Here is a 24,268-nt window from a genome sequence, read left to right on the forward strand (position 1 = left end):
CTTTTCAGAAATTTTTATTTGTTTCTTTTAGATTTTGTTTGCTTCTTTTGTTTTTCAGTACTAGGATTAAACCCAGTACTTGGTCAGGGAGGAACGGGAGTAGGACTACAGTGAGTGTCACATAGAAGGATGAGGCACCAGTAGGTTCCTTTGTCTTTATCTTCAGTGGTCACATGTTCACCATAAATATGTAACAGGGGCTTAAAAGCTGGTTTTGCTGAGGAGCACTGACTCCATTCTGGGTGGGACCCATGAATTAATTAAAGGCAGAAATAGCTAGATGATCCCCAAACCTAGCTTCCATAAAAAAAGGAGGAATAAATTGACAGTGGTGAAAATGTAACTGGACTCCACATGGGAAAAAAGAAATTGTTTTGGTGGTACTGGGATCTCAGACTTGCTCCACAGACTTTCTAGCACTTAAGACACTTCACCAGACCTGTTTTATGTTGAGTTCTTTTGAGAACTATTTACCTGGGATGGCTTCAAACTGTGATCCTCCTGATCTCTGCCTCTTGAGTAGCTAGGATTGCAGACATGAGCAACTGTTGCCCAGCTCAAGGGAAAGTCAGAACTTTGAGAGGGTGACTCTCCCTGTCTTCCTCTTTGTCTGATGAATAATAAACCTCATTTCCTTTTTGTTGAAACCCTGGTCAACTTATTTTTGAACTGGTATTGAGGCCAGGGAACCAGCTTTCTGTCTACACATCCATTTATTCACTAAATTCATCCCTATCTACATACTTCTGTACACGGGTAATCAAGCTCTGATTCCTCGATGGGCCCCTTCAGCTCCACCTAGATTCTCTGGCTACCACTTCCAGCAGACCATAGCCACTCTACAAACTTCCAGTCCTGTACAGTTCAGCAAGGCAAAGATACTTTTTAAAATAAATAAAATATAAATCTTGTCACCTTCTTGTGGGCCACAAGAAGGAACTATTCCTCCACTCTAGTCTCTGGTTTCCTACAGAATCCCAGCTGGGACTACAAACTGGAATTCTCTGACTTCAGTCTGAGAAAAGGAAAGGAAAACAAGTGTCCAGATTATCTAAACTCAGTTTATCTGATTTTTATGGCAGCGTTCTCACCTTCAGCTCACACTTTCTCCCTTAGAGCCCTGGTTCTGGGGCTATCTTCAGTGAAGTGACCCCAAAATTAACCCCACTACCCAGTACACTTCTACCCCTTTGTGACTAGCCCCAAGAAAAGGGGGAAAAGAGAGGTTAGTGACATCTGTTTCTGGTCTACTGCTGGGAAGAGTGTCATCTCTTACTAGAAGTTGCTGGCTCACTGTCAGTAACACTAGCAGCAGCTGCTCTTCCTAAGTATCAGCCCTGCACAGAAAGGCCTCACTCCTCTAATGGTGGTCTCCAAATTTCCAGAATATTTGCAGAAGCAGGTCTACTGTCAGCACATATAACTAGGCAAGGACCATCTCTCATGTACTGTTCCTGATGATAAGCAACATAGCCAATTCTCATTTTCCCATCTCTCTCTCTCTCTCTCTCTTTTTCCCTCCCTTCCTCCTTCTCTTTCTCACTATTCTCAATTTATGAGTATTATACCCTTGTGATCAAATACTCCTGCAATCCCTAAGATTACAGAGGAAAACTCCAGAGCCCTGTCAACTCCATCTATCTCTCACCAGGGGTAATCACAGTTAACAAGTATATTTGCTTCTGGTTTTTGTCCATATATCCATATCTCTATTTCTGTTAAGTATGTGTACATGTAAGTTCCCTTTTCTTTATTTAAGTTGACTGGTATTGTATGCATTGCTCCTATTCTTGCTCTTTTACTAAGTGGAAGTGGAGGTCTTTCCAGGCCAGTACATGTAAACATACCTCATTCACTCTATGAAGTATAGTGCATCTGTCTTAATTTATGTAAGGACTTTTGTGTCAATGGATACTCAGGTTGGTAATACCCATCATAATTAATGATGGTTGAGTTATATATCAACTTGGCTAAGTTATGTTCTCCCTTTTTTTTAATCTAAACTGGTGTTTACAAAGGAATAGATGTTGCTGGTAAGATATATGTTAGAAATGATGAACACTCAGTGACTGCTAAAAAGTTAACCTGGACAGTTATCCTGGAAGTGACCCAACTACAACACAAATGTGGCAACACAGGTCAGGGCCTTGGAAGGAACCTAATTAGTAAACTGAGGATAAATACATCACAGGAAGAGGTAAGTATACCCACCTCATGGAATTGGTATAAAGCATAAAAGTATTTGTATCCCTTACAAATGTCCATGAAAGTGTGTCCATCACAATGTGAAGGATTTTAACTTAATGAAGTAGATATGATCATTTGTGAGAATACCAGTCAGTCTCTTTCACCAGGACTATAGGCTCCTGACCAAAGTGGCCATGGTGGCAGGGATGGCTCAGCAGCATGAACTTTCATTCACCAAGGTCCACATGTCTATAGTCACTTTTTGAATGTCCAAATTGACAAGATGAGAGAATTGAACCCTTGATAAAGCACTATTCCTTAGGCTGATCTGACAGCAACTTGGTGGCAGGTTGACAATGAAGGGGCAGTGATTAGTTCTTACTGAAATGGACACTTCCTCTGCATACAAATTTGTCTTCCCTGCAGATACTGCTTCTGCCCAATCTATCACCTGTGAAGTTACACAGTGCCTTACCTATCCTCATGGCATAGCTTCGGGTAGAAGACATCCCTTCCCTGCTAATGAAGGTGGCAATGGCCCATGCTCATGGATTCACCATCTTACATACTCTTCACCATCTCTTTTTTTGAACTAGTTTTTTTTATTTTTTTAACTGTCATCTTATTTATTTGTTTTAATTTTATTTAATCATTTTTAAATTTACTTACATCTGTATACTTTATTTGGGCCACCACCCCCACTACACTCCTCACTGTCTTGAATACTGGAATGGTCTTTTGAAAATTTAGAGGCAGCTGGGCACCAGTGGCTCATGCCTGTAATCCTAGCTACTCAGGAGGCAGAAATCAGGAGGTTCAAATTTCAAAGCTTGCCTAGACTCAAGGGAGTGAAATGGAAACTCTACTTGATATTACCCTTGGTGATCCATGGGCAAAATGTAGGCTTCTTATTCCTTAGCCTTGTGCTTTGCTGTTCTAGAGGTCTTAGGGCTTTTTGTTTGTTTTAATGCTGGTTTGCTTTTTTGGCCATATTAGAGATTAAACTTCAGATCTTTACAATTTAGCCAGGTTCTGGGTTCTTTTTTGGTTTCATTTGTTTCCCAGAGAAGGTCTCATGTTTTTGCTCAGGCCAGGTGTGATCTTCTGCCTCCTGAGTAGCTGGGACCACAGGCATGTGCCACCCACATCCAGCTTGTTGTTTTTGAACTGGAGTTTGGAATTCTTGCTTACTAGGCAAACACTCTAACTCCAGCCTTTTTTGCTCTGGTTATTTTTGAGATACAGTCCTACATTTTTCCTCAGGCCAGCCTGAACCAACATCCTTCTCTTTGAAGGTTCCTGCCATCCCTGGGGTGACAGGCCTATGCTACCATTCATTGAGGTAAGGACTTTCAAACTTTTTTGTCCAGACTGTCCTGGAACTGCATTCTCCTAATCTCAACCTCTCAAGTAGCTAGGATTAGAGGTATATGTCACTAGCACCTGACTTCCAGCTTGTTATTGAGACAAAGTCTCACTAACTATTGCCCAGGCTGATCTCAAATCACAATCCTCCTATTTCCACATCCTGGAGCTGCCCCTAAATGTCTTCCTTTATGGGTTTTTGGTGCTACTGGAGGTTGAATTCAGGTCTTGCACTTGCTTGGCAGTTATTCTACTATGTGAGACACACCAGTTCTTTATGTTTAGTTAGGTATTTGTTATTTTGTTTGTTTGTTTTTATTTTTGATTGATGGTACCAGAATTTTAATGTGATTTGTCCTGTGGCACTTTCTACGCAGGTGGTCTATGACTTGAGCCAAGCCTCCAGCTTGAACTCAGAGACTACACCTTAAGCCAATCCACCAACCCTTTTTTGTGATTTTTTTTTCAAAATAGCATCTCAACAACTATTTGCCTAGCCTGGCTTTGAACTCTGATTCTCCTGATCTCTGCCTTCTGAGTAGCTAAGATTAGAGGTGTGAGCCACTGGTGCCAGGCTCCAGCCTTCCTTAGTTAGTATTTGAGATAGGTTCTCACTTTTTCTTTTTTGCCCAGGTCACCTGGACCTCTATCCTCCTATTTGTGTTTCCCTATGTAGCTGGAGAGGACAGATGCATGCGACCGTGCCCAGCCATTTGTTGAAATGGGGTCTTAGTGAATTAACCTCTTGGGAGCTACACTACTTTTAGGAAAACCATGGCTCAATCATGACAGCAGCAGAGAGGCTAACATTCTGGCTTCAGAACATTATGAAGTATGAAAGTATGAGGTATGGCAGGCTGCAGATCTCTGTGAAGTGTATGGGTGATGCTGGCATGCCAGAGACATAGTGGCTGGGAAAGAATGAAAAAATGAAAGGTGGGGGAAAGGGGAGAGAAAGACTGAAGGAGAAGTACAAGAGGAACACTTAAAAGCAAAAAGAATTAAATTCATTCATGAATGTTTACCTGCACTATGTAACAGGCTCTGGTACATTCTGGAGATATGAAGAACAAGGTGGACAATGACCTTCTCAGTGCATACCTGTCTCATATCTGTAATCCTAGCTACCTGGGGGATAATGGAGTGGCTGAAGCATAAGAATACCTGCCTAGCAAGCATGAGGCCAGGAGTTCTAACCTCAGTGCCATCAGAAAACAAACAAACAAACAATAAAGCAAACAAACTCAGACATAGCTACTTGGGAGGCAGAGATCAGGAGGATCATGATGTAAGCCCAGCCTAGGCAAATAGTTCTTGAGACCCTCCCATCTCCAAAATAACCAGAACAAATAGACTAGAGGTGTCTCTCAAGCAGTAAAGCACCTGCTTTGCAAGTGCAAAGCCCTAAATTAAAACCCCAGAAATGCCAAAAACAAACAAAAAAAGACAACTAATTTTGTTTTTATAATTACAAGTGCTCCAAAATTGAAGTACACAGCATACTGATAACAAAGGTTAGGAAGTCATTGCTCTCAAATGGGGCTGGGACATTTGATGAACTAATAACTGATGTGTTCTGTCTGTGCAAGGACTCTGAGGCTTCTGCTCTTGCTGGTGAACTTGAGTGCTGTGTAAGAAGACCCATCTGTGTTCCCAGGTCATTCTGTCCAGACCTTGAGAGGAGCATGCAAGAGATGGGCACAGCCTGGTTGCTTCCATCCTCAACCAAGATCTTTGGAGATCTTTGACCAGCTGTTGGGAGGTTAGTGTGAGACTGTGGTTTGAGACGATGGCTAGCAAAAAAGCCGAAGAAATCTGGACAGTCAAAGTTGGTAGAGATTCATCTCTGGAGCAACCAAATAGAAATAGAGCTGGATGAAAGTTAGGTTGTGCCAGACGGTTTTCTGGGGGCCTTGGACCAGCCTAGTTCTCTCCCACTTCTCATTTGTAGTTGTCAAAATATAGCCTTGAAATCTTCTGGGAATGTAATATCCTGAGATAGTGAGGGACTGGCCTAAAACCCAGGCTCTGATATAGTCCCTCTAGAGGAGCTGTCCTTGGATGCTTTGGCTCAGTGTGTCATGCCCCAAAGGAGTAGGGTTGGGTATAAAACCAACCCCACTTCTGCTTTCCAGACTCTCTTAGGTGGCAAGCAGGTGGGCAGTGCACAGCTGAGACTCCATCTGTCCTGGACATTTTTCTGAGCTTTGAAAGACTGGGTCATGATGAATTCTAGGATTCTGATATTATAAGGCTTCAGAAGGAAAGTAGTTTACTGTCTGAAAAAAATAAGAGAGTTTCCCAAACTTTCCTGGTTTGTGGTGTCTCTACTGTCTCAGCACACATAAGCCGAAAGACGTTAAGAAGTTAGGTGCGACCAGGAGCAGGTGGCCCACACCTATACACTTAGCTTCTTGGGAGACTAAGATGGAGAAGCCAGGGATTTGAGGTCAGCCCCAAAAAACAGTTTGAGAGACCTCATCTCCAAAATAACAAGAGCAAAATGGACTGGAGGTGTGGCTCAAGTGGCAAGCCCTGATTTCAAACCCCTAACATGTGCAAGGCCCTGAGTTCCATATCTGCCACTCCCAGGAAAGTCCATCCAATCAAACAATTCCCCCAAAGGAAACCTGACACTTTTCTAAACTGATAAAAATATTTTGCATTTTCCTAATATGATAAACAATGGCAGAACTGGGTGATGGATAAAGGAGTGCCACTCACTGTAACTTCTCTTCAACTTTTTATGCATGTTTAAATTTTTCTTGATAAAATGTTGGAATTTTAATTGAGCTCTGTATATAAGATCTGCGTTGTGCTGTGGTAATGATATCTAAAAGAGAGAGAGAGAGAGAAGAGAGAGAGAGAGAGAGAGAGAGAGAGAGAGAGAGAGAGAGAGAGAGAGAAACTAGTTAGGGGGTGGGTAAAAAACTAGTGAAAGGAAAAGCATCCTATGCGATTATAGGTATGGTTGTCCTGAGTAGGAAATCGGTTTTTATGTGCACTGTGCCTGGCGTTTTGGAGTAGGATTAATGTTGATGCAAGCAGCTCTGGAGGACAGCGCTGACTTCTTCCACAAGGCCCTAGGATTGTCTCCCTCTCCCTACCATGAGAAGCTGAGTCCCAAAACTTGCCAGCATCCCACACTGACAGTGCTACAGTGCAAGCAGGGGACTTGAAATAAGGACTCACCAGACTTCAGCCTCTGCTTCCCTTTAGGCACCTCTCTGCCGGTCCCCTCAGTGTAGCACCAATCCCTTGTGCTCTGCTCCGTGCCCACCCACCTCTCTCACCCTGACCTGTTTTAAGAAAATTGGCCATTTGATCCTTATAAAAATGAATGGCTAATATTTCCCCAATCCCACCAAATGGAAAAGAGAAACATTTTATATCAATGACCTATTTTGCTTGGTGACAATCTAGATCACTGTTTGTTTTTGTGTATGAACAAGATGTCTGCCTTCACTTTTAAATTTCAAAGTTCACTTATTCCCTAACACTGAGGTTCATATTTTAAATTCTAGGCACAGACTATTTTTTTTCTCTGGATTTTTAACTTTTTATATATACACCAAATGTAGTTCTGGACAAACATCCCAGTAGAAACACTTCTGTGACTGCATTGTTTTTAGGTTTTCATTTACACCTAGCTTCACTGTTGCAACAAATAGCCCCAAATGTCAGAAAATCACAACACTAAGTATTTGCTTGTGTTACTGGAGGGACCTGAGTGCTGGAGTACGTGGCCTGTGCATAGCTAAACTGACTTCTGATAAGCTCCAAATAATTTTATGCTGATCTAATGTCAATGATAAGAAGGGGAAATATAAGAATATGTCTGGGATGTTGGTACCAGGGGAAGGAGGAGGATATAAGGAAAGGGGGCCAGAAGGTGAATATGGTGGGAATATTCTGTACACATGTATGTAAATAGAAAAATGATACCTGTTGAAACTCTTCCAAGAATGGGAAGGGGGGAATAAGGAGAAAGATGGAGGGAGTTAATTAAACTATGAAATATTGTAAGGGATTTTCTTAATGTAACAATGGATGCCCAGTACAATAATAACAAAAATAAAGTATAAAAAAAGAATATCTCAGACACCTATATGATTAGAAGATTTGTTGAAAATATGCAATGCATGCTGGATGGTTGGTAGACCCAAATTTTATCTAATCACAAATGATAGCATGATCTGGGTCCATATGTAGGTTTTATATTCATTAAAAAACTAAGCAGCACCACAACAAAATCCTTCAGAATCCTAATAACAATATAGGATGGAGGAAGTTAAATTGTGGAAATGAATCTTGAAGAGGAAAAATTACTAATGTTATCAGACTAACATATCACTCGTCAATTACTATTCACTTGCTCTCTCTTGTCTTTTTTTTCTTCTATATTCTGATTTAAACTACTTTCTAGTTCCAGCCTATGTTAACCTTCAGGTACTATTTATAAATTAACTATTATTTCTGCAATTTTTATTTGTCACAGACAATGGAGTCCTCAAAGACCATAAGTGAGTTCTGTACTTTAAGAGTGTGCATTCAGGGACTTGCCTATGGGTTGGTTCAACTGAATAATTTGTTAGACATACTCAAATTAATTCATAAATATTTTGTTTTACTAAGTAGTTACATTGAAGAACTAGCATTCTTTGGATAATCTCACAATTTAATACAATTTTTAAAATTAGCAAAAAGGACTGGAGTAGTTTAAATAGACTTTTCACTTAATGTTGAAAGATAATCTGATGGAACAGTGTTTCTTCTTAGTATCCTCTGTCTAGTGCCCTCAGCAAAACTTCCCCCAAGATGCATCTAGTTACATGTAATCAGCTTCAAATTCACAACCTCCAAGTTTATTTTGTTTTTTTTTAATATACACCAGAATATCTCAGGACATACATCCTCTCCTACTGCTTCATTTAATTATCTGAGCAAAAACTCTTGATGTCTTAGATGGGCTACTTCATAATGATTTTGTATCTAAGAGCCTACCTTGATTGGAGGAAGCCAAAAAACAAAATGAAATAAAACAAAAAACAAACAACAAATAAGCAGTACCAAACTGAAAGGATATTATTTGCATACACAACATGGATTTATGCTTGTGACTGAATATTGTTGAGGAAATTATTTGCATTTGTGTTTAGAATTTTACTCATATAGATCTTAATATTTGTGTAAGGCTGGCTGTTCATAAAGGGGTAAGGGACTAAATATCCACTGAATTTTATACTATGTAACTTGTGATTCCTTAATAAAAAGTACTTTTAGAAGTCTGTAAGAATTCACCAAGCTTCGAAGTTACCAGGATCATTAACTATTCAGGGAAAAACTTCACTTGACCTCACTTTCCATATGTCACTTTTGTTTCATTTTCTTTTATCACTTAAATGTCAATTTAAAATTAAGATGTTATATTAAATAAATATTTATACTGATTCTTAGAGGCCTTAGTAACACAAAATTTGGAAAATTTGTTGCTGTTCAGGTCTTCACTCTGACATATTACTGCATGTTAAAGCAACTGCCACAGTATGGGAGCTGTGATTTTGGTTTTCATGATATTTGGAGTTTGCTCATCTATTGAATGTTGCTTAAACATAACCTACCAGTAGTTATTTCTTTAGGATTCACTGTGGTGAGAAAGTAAACAAAACAGGGTCAACGAGCACTAAATTTCATTCAGCACATTTCCTCATGTGTAAGAAAATCAATTTGAAAAAAGTTAGTGAGAGAATCAGGATAACATTAACAGAATGTGTATAACAAAGAAATGAATTCAAATACCACTGCTGCCTCCTAAAAGAGTACAAAATAATTTGCAGTAAGAAGCAACTGACCAATTGTATTAATCAAAAGAACAACAAGGAGCTAAGGAACATTCAAAGACTGATGTAACCTATGTATTAAGTTAAATGTTTATTCTTGACCAGAATAGTTGTAACCAAGAAATTAGAGATATAGAATAGATTCTAGACTTGTGCACTCATATTGATCTGATAGAAAGTCTTATCAATGAAATTGAAATCATGAAAAACCTGCAGTTATTGAAAATGGCAAGGTCAAAATTCTGACCAAAAAATGCTTTTGTAATAAATATTAAAGCAACCAGCAATTCTTATGAAAAAGAGATAATAAATATGGGTAAGACCCTAATCATTGTAAAGTTATCCATTTTTATTGTTTATTGGGGATGAGTATTGAACTCATTTCAAATGATATCTAAGAGTGCAAGTTGGTTATCTAGCTGTTTGTTTGTAATTTGACATCATTCTCTGAGATAACTTCAACGTAGTCACTCAGCACATCTGTCAAGTAAGCAACACCTTCCCAATTTCATAGACAAGGGGAAGAAGGTTCAAATAAATGAAGGGATTTGGCCATTGGTGGAAATGAGAGGAAATAGACTCATATTCATGTCTGTAAATTGAGTATTGTTTGACAAACACCTTCCTGATAAAACAGAGTTGGTCACATCTCTACTATACTGTGGCAAGTTGAACTAATACAGGAATGTTAAATTTCAATCTCCAATTAAATATTTCCTTAAGACAGCAATGTAAGCTATAGTTTACATTATTTTATTTGTGAACATATTATTTACATAATATACAGAGAAATTATGGAAAGTACACAAAAGTATTAAGATGATAAGAACTTGGAGATCTATATGAATGTATCATTTTTTGTTTTTTTCTCTTTATTTTTTCTTTCATGGCTCACAAATATGATGAAATTGGCCTTAAGTAATCAGTTATATATATTTTTCATCTCACAGCAAACAAGCACAAATAATGTTGATGTTTGTTTCTCTAAGATAAATAAAACTATCTAAAATCATTTAATCCCATAACATGCATCACTGTCAATGGGTGGAGAACACATTTAGATTGCATGTTTTCACATAAAACTAGAAAAATGAAATGTTATAAATAATAGAAAGTGAGAATTAATTAGTAAGAACTCATTAGCTTTTTTGACTAATGAGAAAATTTTATTTTATATTTTCATGTTATTTAAAAATAGATGGCCTTTGTTTTGCCTCTTGACATACAAAAACTTGGGAAACAATATTCTCATCACTGCAAGAAGAAAAACAGCAGAAAATTCTGCAAATACCTGACTTATTTTCCTTGAAAAATACTGCTTCCATTGACATAATGAAAATAGCAAGAAAAAAAGTGCACATCAATGGCATTTCTTGGCCTATCAGGAAATTGAGGCTTTACAGCATACCAATAACTTAGAATCTGGTAGGTACAGAGTCACAGCTGGTATCAGCTTAGCTAGAGCAGAAGCCACTGAGCTTTCAATGTTTTGAGAACTCTTTAGAGATGATTTTGATGAATTTGTGGTGGATGAGGACTAGTGTGAGAGTGAGAAATTCCTGGGAGCTATGATCTGATGGGGATAGGGCCTTACACTTTCATGGGCATTACTTTCTGGAATTCCACCATGTTCTCATTGTGAATTGCAAAGAAAGATCACTTCATGTCTCTAGAAGGGAGGAGGAAAGTAACTGGTTAGAAACAGAACAAAAATGTTCTTAACAAATGAGTACCTGCTGGAGGAAACCTTGGTCAGAGCTATATCTCACTTAGTAGGCAGGAGATTATCAATGTCAGCCCTTCTAAACTTCTTTTCAACAGAGAAAGAATAGTTGTTACCAAGGTCTTCGACTGTGGAGAGTGGAGAGATGTTTTCAAATTTGTACAAAATTTCAGTTTAATATGCATTAAATTATGGAGCCATAATGGACAATGTGGTAATTACTGTTAACAACCCTCTTTTGTACTTAAAATTTGCTAAGAGAGTAGACTTCAAACTATTTTCATCACACACACACACAAACACACACACAAGAACATGCAAAGTTAGCTGTAAGGGGGTGCTTACAGGTTGATTGGGATATTAGCTTGATTGGGATAATCATTATACAGTGTAGAATTATACCAAGTCATCATATTGTATACCTTAAATGTATACAGTTTTGTTTGTCAAAAAGTCTTAGTAAATCTGGAGAAGAAGATATTATATATAAGGTACAAGAAAGTCAGGTTGAAAAAAAGTGATAGACTTCTATTAACATAACAAGAAATAGTACTGAGACCAACATACAGCTGTGCCATCAACTTTGAAATCTGTTATTGCTGTCATGTCAACTGGAACATGAGTCCCAGGTACATTTTCTTATGAAGAATTATACTTCAGGCATTGTAATAGTAAATTTTATTTTTATTGCTAGTCAAACCCAGGTCTTATGTAATGCATATACATTTATAGCAGCTATGATACAGATTGTAGTGACTAATGCATTCCAATACACTGTTACAAGAATATACTCTTATTTATTTTTGCTGAAATATATAACAGCTGTTTTACTGAATCTGCTGCATGTTGCAAATTTGCACATTATATGATTTTACTGTGCTATAAGTAAATTTGCAAAATTCATGCTTTAATATTTTTTTCTAAAACTTGTCTATGTTAATCAGAAAACATGCCAGTGTTCTTGAAGACCTACCTACATGACATTTTCACAGGAATGAAAGTGCCCAGCACAGTATATGATGTTCATTATTTGTCTTTTCAATCTCCTAACATCAATCCTTAACTTTCTGATTAGATTTTGTGTATTCCTAGAAGAAAAATATGTTAGCATGATAATGTCCCTTTGGCCTCACATATGGAAAATCACTGACACGTATGGTTTAAGCGGCCATCTCTATTCTGAAAGTGAAAAAGTTATTTACTTTAGACTTTATTTCTTTCATTAATTTAAATATTTATTGCATGCATTACACATTTGTTTTTTGTAAAATACTGAGGAGATAATATGGTGGTAAACAAGGCATAGGAATCTCCTCTTTCTATACATACCATATTCATTTGGGGAAATGAGAAAATAAATGTGAAGATTCTTGATTTCACTTCAGACATCTAAGTGAAAAGGGCAAACAGGTGACTTGATATAAATGAACGAATTCTATTTTTCTAGTCCATTATCACTAAGAGGTAATACAGTTAAAATTAAACTTAACTAGTTGACTGAATCTCTTCCCAATCTGATTCCCTTTACTTGCAAACTTTGAGACTACCACCCTTCTTGATTCTGTCAAATGAGAAGCATGGGTATCATTCCTAGGTCATGTACTTCCTCCAGGCTCTAAGTCCAATTACTTATTCACTCCTGACACAGGGAGAAAACAGAAAGGTGCCCAGCAAAAGCAAAGTCAACATTGCATAACAAAGCTACACTAAGAGACATCTTCAGGAGAAACCTGTTCAATAAGAAAGTCACCCCATAAAAGTAGCAAAGATTATTTATCCAGCATATGAGCAAATTTCAAGATAAGAGCACATGGATTATGAAAACAAGATAATATGCCTCCAAAAGACATGAAATCTATAACTTCTTCAGGTATTTTTTTCTGCTCTCCCTGCCTAATTCATCCATAGCCTGGAACATTTTGATAGATGGAAAACTGATCTCTCTTGTTACATTATGAGGTCTTCAAAAGGGTCTTCCTCCAGCACAGATTTAGGCTAACAACAAGCCTTTATAAAATGTGAGTAATCTCAAAACAACCTCTGTTAACTGGACTAAAATCCCTTGCACAGTGTTACTCCTAGCTTTATTTCTATTCACATCTCCCACACCTTTTTATCTAGAACTTCATGCTTCAATGCTTATTATCCATTATAATAATTTTAATTCTCTGTTACTGAATGTTATATAATTCTCATAAGCTGCTTTCTTTGCCTTGAATGACCTTTCTATAGTGTCCATTTTTCTTCCTCATCGCAAGAATTACTCCATTATTTATTTCTTTCCTTTTGCTTAGTGATCATATTATCAGTTGTGCATATACTATCTTTACAATATGTATGTTTCAAGCTTGCAAGTAATTGTGACTAATGGTTTTGTTAAATTGCATAATATAAATAAGGGAGAGGCAGCTCTTATGTGTATTCCATAATGTGATCTAGAGCATGTTTTTATGAAAAATAATAAGGCATTTTTTTTGTCTTTAGAGAAACTGGATCAACTGCACAGCAAGACTCCATGATTTTCCACTCTCTTGGGGTCTGCCATACTCAGATTTATTCTGCATGTCTCTTTCTTTTCATAAATCTGCTCACTTATATTTTGTGCCTTTCTTCTTACCACTTTCCCCACACAATGATAAAAGAAAAATGATTAGAAGATATAAAACAATCACCAAATAAGTAGGAGAAATTCAAGAGCAACACTTCATAGTTACTGGGAAAATTTTACTAACATGTAAAATATGGACAAAATTTGTTCAATTTGTAGCAACAGGGATTTAAATAATGCTCCTTTGTTAATGCAGGAAAATAAATACTTGCTTTGGCAAGTATTTGCCTTGACTTAAAATGGGAATGATGCAATGAATTCATTAAGGGAGTGAGAACAGTGGATGATTTTCTCCCTACTGCAGATGTTTGCATATTACAAGAAGGTGTTTAAGAGAGAAGAAGAACTTTATGCATTCACAAGTTATGTGGAGTTATACATAATATGACTCTGGGAATACTCACTGAGTTAAAGTATTGGAATCTGTATTATAAATGTGAGTGCATTGATTTAAAAATGTTTAACTCATACTTGGCTTCTAAAAGAGATATTGAAATACATGTTAAATTACCATGTTACAGGTGTTAAAAATAATCAGCATAAAATTCATCAGCATAACAATCCTAATATCAGAAGCTACAGGCATTAAATACATGTTTTTGAATGTTTGTGGAAATTAAGACCTGAAAGGCTTATAAGGTTTTTTAAATAAATAAATCTTTGGAGAACAAATAAGAGGAGCTGGAATGAACACAAACAGAATCTTAAGAATTGTAGAGTAAAAGAAGACTAGCACTGAAACCAGAGAGGAATGAAAATAAGGGAAAATTAGGGCAAAGATAAAGAATAAGTCATTGCTAAATTAACAATAATCAGACTTGGACTATATGGTTATTGATTATCCAGTCACTAATCAAATAAAAACTATCATTAAATGTGCTTCCAGCCTGAAATATGTTTTGGAATATTAAAGAGCATGCACATTATTTCAGGAATTGGCAGCAGAATAATGAAAAATCATGTGAAGTGAGAATAGATCAGGAGAATTTCCTTAGAATTTGGGAGTGAGGTTTGCCATGGAAGATGTAGCAAGACAAGATTGGGTCATAGGCCTCAAAAAGCTAAAAAGCTTCTGTTCATCAAAAGAAATGGTCTCTAAACTGAAGAGACACCCACAGAGTGGGAGAAAATATTTGCCAACTATTCATCAGACAAAGGACTGATAACCAGAATATGTAGGGAACTTAAAAAACTAAATTCTCCCAAAACTAATGAACCAATAAAGAAATGGGCAAGTGAACTAAACAGAACTTTCTCAAAAGAAGAAATTCAAATGGCCAAAAAACACGTGAAAAAAATGCTCACCATCTCTAGCAATAAAGGAAATGCAAATTAAAACCACGCTAAGATTCCACCTCACCCCTGTTAGAATAGCCATCATCAGCAACACCACCACCAACAGGTGTTGGCAAGGATGCGGGTAAAAGGAACCCTCTTACACTGTTGGTGGCAATGTAGACTAGTACAACCACTCTGGAAAAAAATTTGGAGGTGACTTAAAAAGCTAGACATCGATCTACCATTTGATCCAGCAATACCACTCTTGGGGATATACCCAAAAGACTGTGACACAGGTTACTCCAGAGGCACCTGCACACCCATGTTTATTGCAGCACTATTCACAATAGCCAAGTTATGGAAACAGCCAAGATGCCCCACCACTGATGAATGGATTAAGAAAATGTGGTATCTATACACAATGGAATTTTATGCAGCCATGAAGAAGAATGAAATGTTATCATTCACTGGTAAATGGATGGAATTGGAGAACATCATTCTGAGTGAGGTTAGCTTGGCCCAAAAGACCAAAAATCATATGTTCTCCCTCATATGTGGACATTAGATCAAGGGCAAACACAACAATGGAATTAGACTATGAGCACATGATAAAAGCGAGAGCACACAAGGGAGGGGTGAGGATAGGTAAGACACCTGAAAAATTAGCTAGCATTTGTTGCCCTTAACTCAGAGAAACTAAAGCAGATACCTTAAAATAAACTGAGGCCAATAGGAAAGGGGAAAGGTACTAGAGAAAAGGTTAGATCAAAAACAATTAACCTAGTAGGTAACACCCACGCACAGGAAATCAATGTGAGTCAATGCCCTGTATAGCTATCCTTGTCTCAACCAGCAAAAACCCTTGTCCCTTCCTGTTATTGCTTATACTCTCTCTACAACAAAATTAGAAATAAGGGCAAAATAGTTTCTGCTGGGTATTGAGGGGGTGGGGGGAGAGGGAGGGGGCGGAGTGGGTGGTAAGGGAGGGAGTGGGGGCAAGGGGGAGAAATGAACCAAGCCTTGTATGCACATATGGATACTGGATATATGGCCTGGGTTGTACAACTACCTAACAAATCTCTCTGAACTTCAGACACTTTATAAAATGAGGTATCTGAAGTTAATAATATCTGAGGCTCCTCTATAGTTATTATAATATCTGATAATTAATGCAAACAAGAACTTGAAAAGCATCACTAATATGCACACGGTTTTAAGAAAAAATATCCTTAATATTCAAAACATACAGATAGTACTACTCTAGCATATATGGTTTATTAAACAGCACTGGCATAAATAGCAACAAGTATGCGCTAATATATTTGCAATAATATTTACTACATCCCTCAATATGCTGTAAGTATTTCCCTACTGTCTTTGAACAAGGAGTGCAGTCTTGGAGGTTTCCACAGCCCTTTCAGCAGGTCCTAGAGACAGAAATCTCCCCGAAGACAAGGCTGATGTTATCCTCACTGATGCACACCAGGTAACATAGTGTGACAAGTATTTTAAGTGACTGTTACTGAATGCAAAGCAATAAATTAAGATGAGAAGGACCGAAAGTTGCAGAGAGTATATTAGAATATTCAACTCAGTATAAAAAGGATAATTTAACCCAAAGTATTATCTCAAAATAGTTTTAGTTAAGTCAGAGAAATATTTGTTATAGTGTGAAAGGGAAATTCATTACTTTCTTTAAATTCATGATTTTCAAACACTGGCATCTTCCACTACCGGGTAATATGGAGATGACAATTAGCATCAAAAATATTGTCAGTGTGTAAACTTACCTTAATGATATTTTTAATACATCTAATTAACAAGGGGATGATGAATCTTAACAATAGTTTAATGTTCTTTTCCTGAAATACTGCTTCACATGCATATGCTCATAGGATGGAGAAATTTAGTTAAATTTAAAGGTGATCCCTTAAGCAAGTCATGAGCTTTTAAACAAGCCCTGTTCAATACATTCTTTTCAATCCCAGATTTTTTTCCCTCAAGCCTGATTATTTTTGTGTTTTCAAATACCTAGGAGGATGGTGCCAAACCCACCAAAATAAGCAGCATTTTCCATGAATTTCTGGTTCATAAAGTAGAGTTTGGACAGCATACCAAATATCATTTTCAATAGAATTTATGTCTAGATTGGTCATATAAAAGATGTGAATCCTTGTGTCTTTGGTGTATCTTTTAAGGAGACAAAAGTGAAAGGAGAATTTTCTGTATAGCTGTATCTGTGTTTAATGCTAACTGTTTTCCAGGTAGCTGCTTGTGTTTTCCATTTAATTAATTTAAAGTTGTCCTTTCCTTTATTGCTTTGGTAAATGGTAAACATTACAAGTGACCTACATTTTTAACTCACATCATACGGTTTTTGGAGTACACTGCTTCAAACTAATGCAAAGAATTGTCATGTCTCTTGTGAAGATTTTTGTAGTAACTTTTATTTCATACCTTACTTTGACAATATCTTTTTAATACCCCTCATACTTATTCCATGATCAATCCAATTTAGATAACCATACAAAAATAAAAGATAATTTCAATTATTTTCCAATAATTGCATAAATAATCTACTGTGTCTTCAGGTGCATCTTTAATTCACTTCTTTGATGTGGCTGACAAATGTTTTCTTAGGGACATGTTAGATTTTCAAACTCATCACTCCATTAAATTCTATGGAGAAAATATATCTAGAATAAACAGAACATAAATGAGGAGAGGAGTTTTAGCAAACAAAGCATCACTCACTGACTACCAATAGCACAGTAGAGCTCCAACTAAAGGGAAGCTAGCAAAGATCATCACGGCATCAACCACGAAAATCAGAAGTTCATGTTCTTCCACCTGATGCACCTGTAACAGTTTAAAAGGACAAAACCACAGTCAAAGATTAGATGCAAGAATAATTTTATTCAAATATGGAACAAAGAAAGCAATGCCATTTCCACCACTATGCATAGTTCCCCTACAGCTAGTGTTCCCATTTCCATTCTAACCTGGGTGTTGGTAAAAGTGGGAAGGGGGAGGCTATTCAGAAAAGGTGTAGGAGAGTGAATATCGTACAAATATCAAATAAACAGCTTCAGCAATGTAGCAGGATACAAAAATCAACTTACAAAAATCAGTAGCCTTTCTATACACCAATGATGAACAAATTGAGAAAGAATATAGGAAAGTAAGTTCATTTACAATAGCCTCCAAAAAAATCAAATACCTAGGAATAAATTTAAAGGTAAAAATGGCCTCTGCAAGAACTACAAATCACTGAAGAAAGAGATCTAGGAATTCTACAAAAGATGGAAAGATCTCCCATGCTTCTGGACTGACAATCAACGTAGTAAAAGTGGCTATAATACCAAAATAAACGGAGAAATACATACACATATGGATGCATAAATAAATACATAAATGAATTTATTCACATATAAATGTATTTATTGATAGTTCTATATATTTGTTTTCCTTCATTTGTTTTCATTTATTCATTCTTTCATTCATTTATGTTATGTGTTTACTTAGATATTCAAGTATTTATAAATCCATTCATTTATGTATTTTCTCATTTGCTTATTTAAGTATTTATTGATGTGTGTATGTATTTATTTTTATTGTCTGATTATGTGTGTGTGAGTGTGTTTGTGAGTGTGTGAGTGTGTATGTCTCTGTGTGAGAGTGTGTATATGTATGAGTGTGCAGATTTGTGTGAGAATATGTGTGAGTGTGTATGTGTGTTAGAGTATGTGGGTGTATGTGTGTGAGAGTGTATGTGTGTGAGTATATGTGTCTGTGAGTGTGTGAATTGTGCATGCATATGTTTGAGGGTGTATGTGCATGAGTATATATGTGTGTGAGTATATATGTGTTTGTATGTGTGTGTGTGAGTGTGAGTGTATTTGTGTATGTATGTGTGTGAGTTTCTGTATGTCTGTGTGTTGGGTGTATGTGTGTGAGCATGTGTGTGAGTGTGGGGGGTATCTGTGTGAGACTGTGTGTGTGTGTGTGTGTGTGTGTGTGAGTTGTGCACTTTCCAGTTTTTGCCTGTGTATTATAGGCAGCACAATGCCTCTGATCTCTGTCCTGATTCTCTAGGTAAGCAGATATGAGCCTGTAGAGTCCAGCTGGAAGAACGAAAAGGAAAATAAGAAAACCTGTTTCCAGGTGTGCTCAGAAATCAAACTCAGGACCTTCCACTTCTAGGCCAGTGCACTATAGCATTAGCTACCTCACTAGCTGCTTCCTACTGGAGGTTTTGCCCTTCTTATTCCTTTTATCCCTAAGGCCTCCAGGGAGAAGACACCAGGGATGAAGAAAGCTGGCCAGTGCAATTCCTAATTTTTTGAAGGCTTCTGGGCCATCAAAAAATATAAATACATAGATGATTCAATAAATACATAAGTGAATACATAAGTACATAAATGAATAAATAAATAAATGACTGAATAAATGAATACAGAAATAAACACATAGATCTATCACTAACACATAAGGCTAGAACTGCACTAGACAGCTTGCTTCTTCCCCTCCTTTGTTTTCAGTAGAGGGCCTGCACCTTCTCCTGAGGCTGAACAAGAAGTCCGTGTGTCCTGAGCACCAGCTGCTGGTCCTGAGCATCCCTCCAGGGAGGTTTGGATTAGGGCTCACACTGATGTCCCCACAATGTGTCTTCAACAGTAATACATGGCTGTATACTCAGCTCTCTAGCTGCTTATTTGCAGATACAGTATGTTCTTGTCATCTCTGGAGATGATGAAAAGATACATTATATTCTGTGGTGTGACAATTAGTTTTGTTTCTAATGCATGCCACTCACCCCAGCCCCTACCCTGGAACCTGTCAAGCCTACTTCATGAAGTAATTGCTAAAGATGAATCCAGAGGCTGCACTGGGGAGACTCAGGGACTCTGCAGGCTGCACCAAGCCTCCCCCAGAGTCCACCAGCTGTACTTTACACTGGACACTTGCAATGACAGAGAATTCTGGTCAGGAAACTGTCACACATACCAACTGTTCTTCTCACTCATGTCTACACACATACACTTAGTATCTCATTTCTACACAAATCACCTTTTAAAATAGTCACAAGGAAAACCCAGCTCAGCCCCAAGTCCAGGTAGAGTGGTATGTATTCAGTGCTGATTACTGAATGGGATCAGCTGGGAATCTAGAGCAGGCTTCTTTCCCTCAAGTGCAGGGTCAAGGCTGGGCTGGTTTTATGAGCAGAGGCAGAATCTATCTGAAGGTCCTCCAGCTATATATCAGTCTCAGGGTAGAATTCTCAAAAAGGTCAAGAATCAGAGCAGATGTGAGAGTGCTGGGGCAGTTTGACATTAATGATAGCATAGAAAAAATATGATATACCTACCACCTGTGCTGATGTTCAACTCTAATCCTAGTTAATAGAAAAGTAAGGTATTTGGCTCAATTTTGAGGCCATGTTAGGATACACTGTCAAAAATTATGATTTCTCATCAAGTTTTTGTGCCTTGTTGGGTAATTTGCATATCTCAATAGTTTATCAGTCCTTCATTGTATTTAAATTTTTGAATGATCACAAGCATCCAGTGCAGTATTATGTCACAGTGTTTGTAATTGTGTGGAAGTACATGATAATTTTTTGTACATATACAAGAATTTAGATCTTAAAATTCCATCCCCTATACCTGGCCTACTCTCCTAAAGACAGGATCCAGTAGATCTCTGATGTGGATCCTGGAGGAATTTGGTTGATGATGTTTGCAGAACACCCTCCTATGATGAGAGTGTGACTAGTGCAGGGAACAAACATATGGGTGTCTTAGTCCATTTCTCACTCTGACATTGCTGCTATTATATAATACCCCAGACTGGGCAACTTACAAATAATGCACATATTCTTCTCCTATATCTAGAGGCAGAGGTGTCAAAGAACCTAGGTGTCCAAGAACAAGGCAATGGCCAATGTGTTGTCTGGTCAGGGTGGGGTCCATGACTCCAACATTGTCTGATTTCCACATCCTGCCATCACAGAAGAGATGCTAACTGGGTTCTTTAATTGCAGGATGGTGACCAGAGATCTAATCACTTTGTGAAGCCTAGATAGAGGGACACTAATTTCATCTCTGAGACCACATGTCTCTTGGACTAATTTCCTCAGGAGACCCCATATCTTAATATTATCACTTCAGAAGTATAGTTCCAGCACATGGATGGTGAGGGGGCCATGTATTTGAGTCATACATCTCTCCATGCAAATCATGTCCACCTTGAATACTACAAGTGTACTCCATCAAAAAAGTCTCCAAGATTTTCACTATCCCAGAATCAATTTTCAAGTGCAAGTCCAAAATCTACTGCAAATGTAATCTGAATCAGATACCTGTGTGAGACTCTGGGTATGAGGAACATGTGAAAGCAAAATAACTAAGTTCTTCCAAAATACAGTAGTAGGATTGACAAAGAGAAGACATTCACACAGAAAAAGAGAATGTCAAAAAGAAGAAATGGGGACAAAATCACAAGAAAATCCCCAAACCACTGTGCTCAGTCACCCTTTCAGGGCTGATGAATAATCCTCTGTGACTTGATGTCCTGCCTCTACACAGACTGCAGTGATGGTTGGGCCCACAAGGCCCCAGAAGCCCCATCTCACTGCTTTCTTCAATACAGTCTGCACAAGAGAACTCATTCATGTGAGCTGGGTAATTCCACCAATATCAAGTGGCTTTGCATGCTGCTGGCTCTAAATTCTTGAAGTATAAGGAACAGAATCACCCCAAGGGTCAATTATGCATAGCTTCATTGTGTGCTCTATTCTGTGTCTCCTCTTCTTTGTTTCTCTGCCCAGCCCTGATGCTCTGTGGACATCCTTTGAAAGCTGGGTGGAGATTGCCATATCCATACAGCTCTTGGAACCACCGGGAGAGTTCTGGGAGCAAAAACAGCACTGAGGCTGAGCCTGGCAGAGTCAAACCAAGAGCAGCAGAGCCATGAAATGAGTATGATGTAGTGGATGGAGCCTCAAGACTCTTTTCCTTACTCAGCAACATTGCCATGAGTACTGACTTAGACATGGGCACCTTGAACACTTCTTCAGTAAGAGGGAATAAACCATTATCTCTGAGAGTGTGTGAATACATCCTCAGTTTTCTGAGACAGGTTTTTAGTGCATTGTCCAGTCAGGCTTCAATCTTTTGATCCTCCTACCTTGGCCTCTCTGTTAACTTGGACTCAGGTGCATGCACTGTTAATGGATAAAATGACTAATGTCTGATGATAAAATGAGAGGGAAACAAATAATTCTGAAATTTTCAAGAAATTGAAATATATTAAATATGTAATCAATTATTACATCTTTAGTTCTTACATATACTAATGATAAGCTTAATACTGTGGGTAATAATGATTGGTCAATCTGGATTAAAATATAGATGTCAAGTATATATTTAATATGCATTTTATTAGTGTGTATTAATTATCCAAAAGCTTACACCATAGGGTTTCAAAAGCCATGAATTTTACATTTAACCCCACTATTGCTCTTTACATTTCTGCATAAAATTTCCTTTAAATATAAATTGAAAAAGTCAAGAAAAAAAGGAAAATATACTCCATGATGAGAGAGGCTACTGTGGCCATACTGATTTCAGACAAAGAAGATATCAAAATGGAGACAGTTAGCAATCAAGTATCTGCCTGAGTTGGAGATGTTACATTGCCAAAGTTCACAGGTGATGAAGAGTAGAGAAAAATAAGTAAAAAAGTAGTTGACCTGAAGTCAACCATCAGGCTCAGTGCTATCTGCAGACTACTCACCTAGAAGACAGTATGATACACAGGATTCACCACCCACAGAGGTGCAGCAAAGTCAAGACCTAATGTAACATTGTGTCCCGAGACCACCTTAGAGCCAGAATGGGGTGTTAATTGAGAACTGGTGAGATTGTGATAAAGTCTGGAGTTTAGTAAACAGAAATATACTAATCAAACTGTGAAAGTACCTTGTCCCTTCTTCATGTTATAAGAAGTTACCATGAAAGGAAATGTGGGATGGATGTTTGGAAAACCGGTGGAAAATATAAAGGGATGGATAACAATGAACACTATTGAAGTAGCAGATTTATGACTGAAAAAGTGAATGCTACAAAACATTTAAAGAACAAACTCCAATTCCAAAACTGTTTCAAAAACTGAAAACAAAGAAACAACATACTTATTTGATAAGGCAATATTGTCCTGACACCAAAACCAAGAAAGAGCACAGATGACAACTACAGGACAATAATATTATAATAGTGTGTTGCATAACCACACTAAAGTATTACCTGTTATGCTGATGTGGGATTTATCCCACTGATGCATGCTTAGCTCATCACGTACAAGTCAATAATTACAATACATCACAACAGAAGAAAGAGAAAATCCCATATGGCCATTTCCATAGATGTAGGACAGTCATTCAATGAGATTTAACACTGTGTTATGATGATAGCTCTCAACAAATTAGTTAGAGAAAATGTATAGGTCTGCTCTCCATGATTGTAACAAAATATGTGACCCTGGCTCCTTATGAAGAATTTTCTGTTCCTCAGAGTTTGGGAGGTTCAAACACCAAACAGAATAGCAATCCTTTCTGCCTTTCTGCCCAGTGGACCTGAATTTCCATAGTCTCTTCCTTAGAAGCAAGTTGTGTGTCATATTTAACATGTCAATGCTCCATACTGTGGAGGATAAACTCTTCACATAGTTGTAAATAAGATCTTAGAGTAGTTAGGCCTCTTATATTTTGTCAGAGATAAATTTTACAAAATATAAAGTTTATATAATATTTATAAAATATAAATTTTACTGCTATTAAAAAAAATTAAATAATGTTTACAGGATGCTAGAAAAAGAAGAAAACATAGATTAATATGCACACAGCTGTGTCACTTCTATTTCCTATGAAATTATCTTGATGCAAAACCCTTCCTACGATACTATATTAAATTCCATTTCAAGTATAACTTATGTGTAAATTTTCTAGGCACTCAGTGTCTGTGTGCCTGTTCATAGAAGTCTCTTCAGAACAATCATTATATAGGTTCCACAAAAGGTGATGTGATTAAGCAGAAACAACTTGTACCCTCTAACCACCATCTTCAGTCCAGCCGTCCCCTCCCAAGTCCCCTGACACGGAGGTATCTCACTCCAAATATCTCTCCTCAGAGGAGGAGGAGACTTGGAAATCCTTATAGAGGACACTCAGTGGGACATAGGAGCAGTGACCCACAGTCATCCGTGTTT

Source organism: Castor canadensis, chromosome 5 (genome assembly GCF_047511655.1).
Source record: "Castor canadensis chromosome 5, mCasCan1.hap1v2, whole genome shotgun sequence".
In the NCBI taxonomy this organism is placed as follows: Eukaryota; Metazoa; Chordata; class Mammalia; order Rodentia; family Castoridae; genus Castor; species Castor canadensis.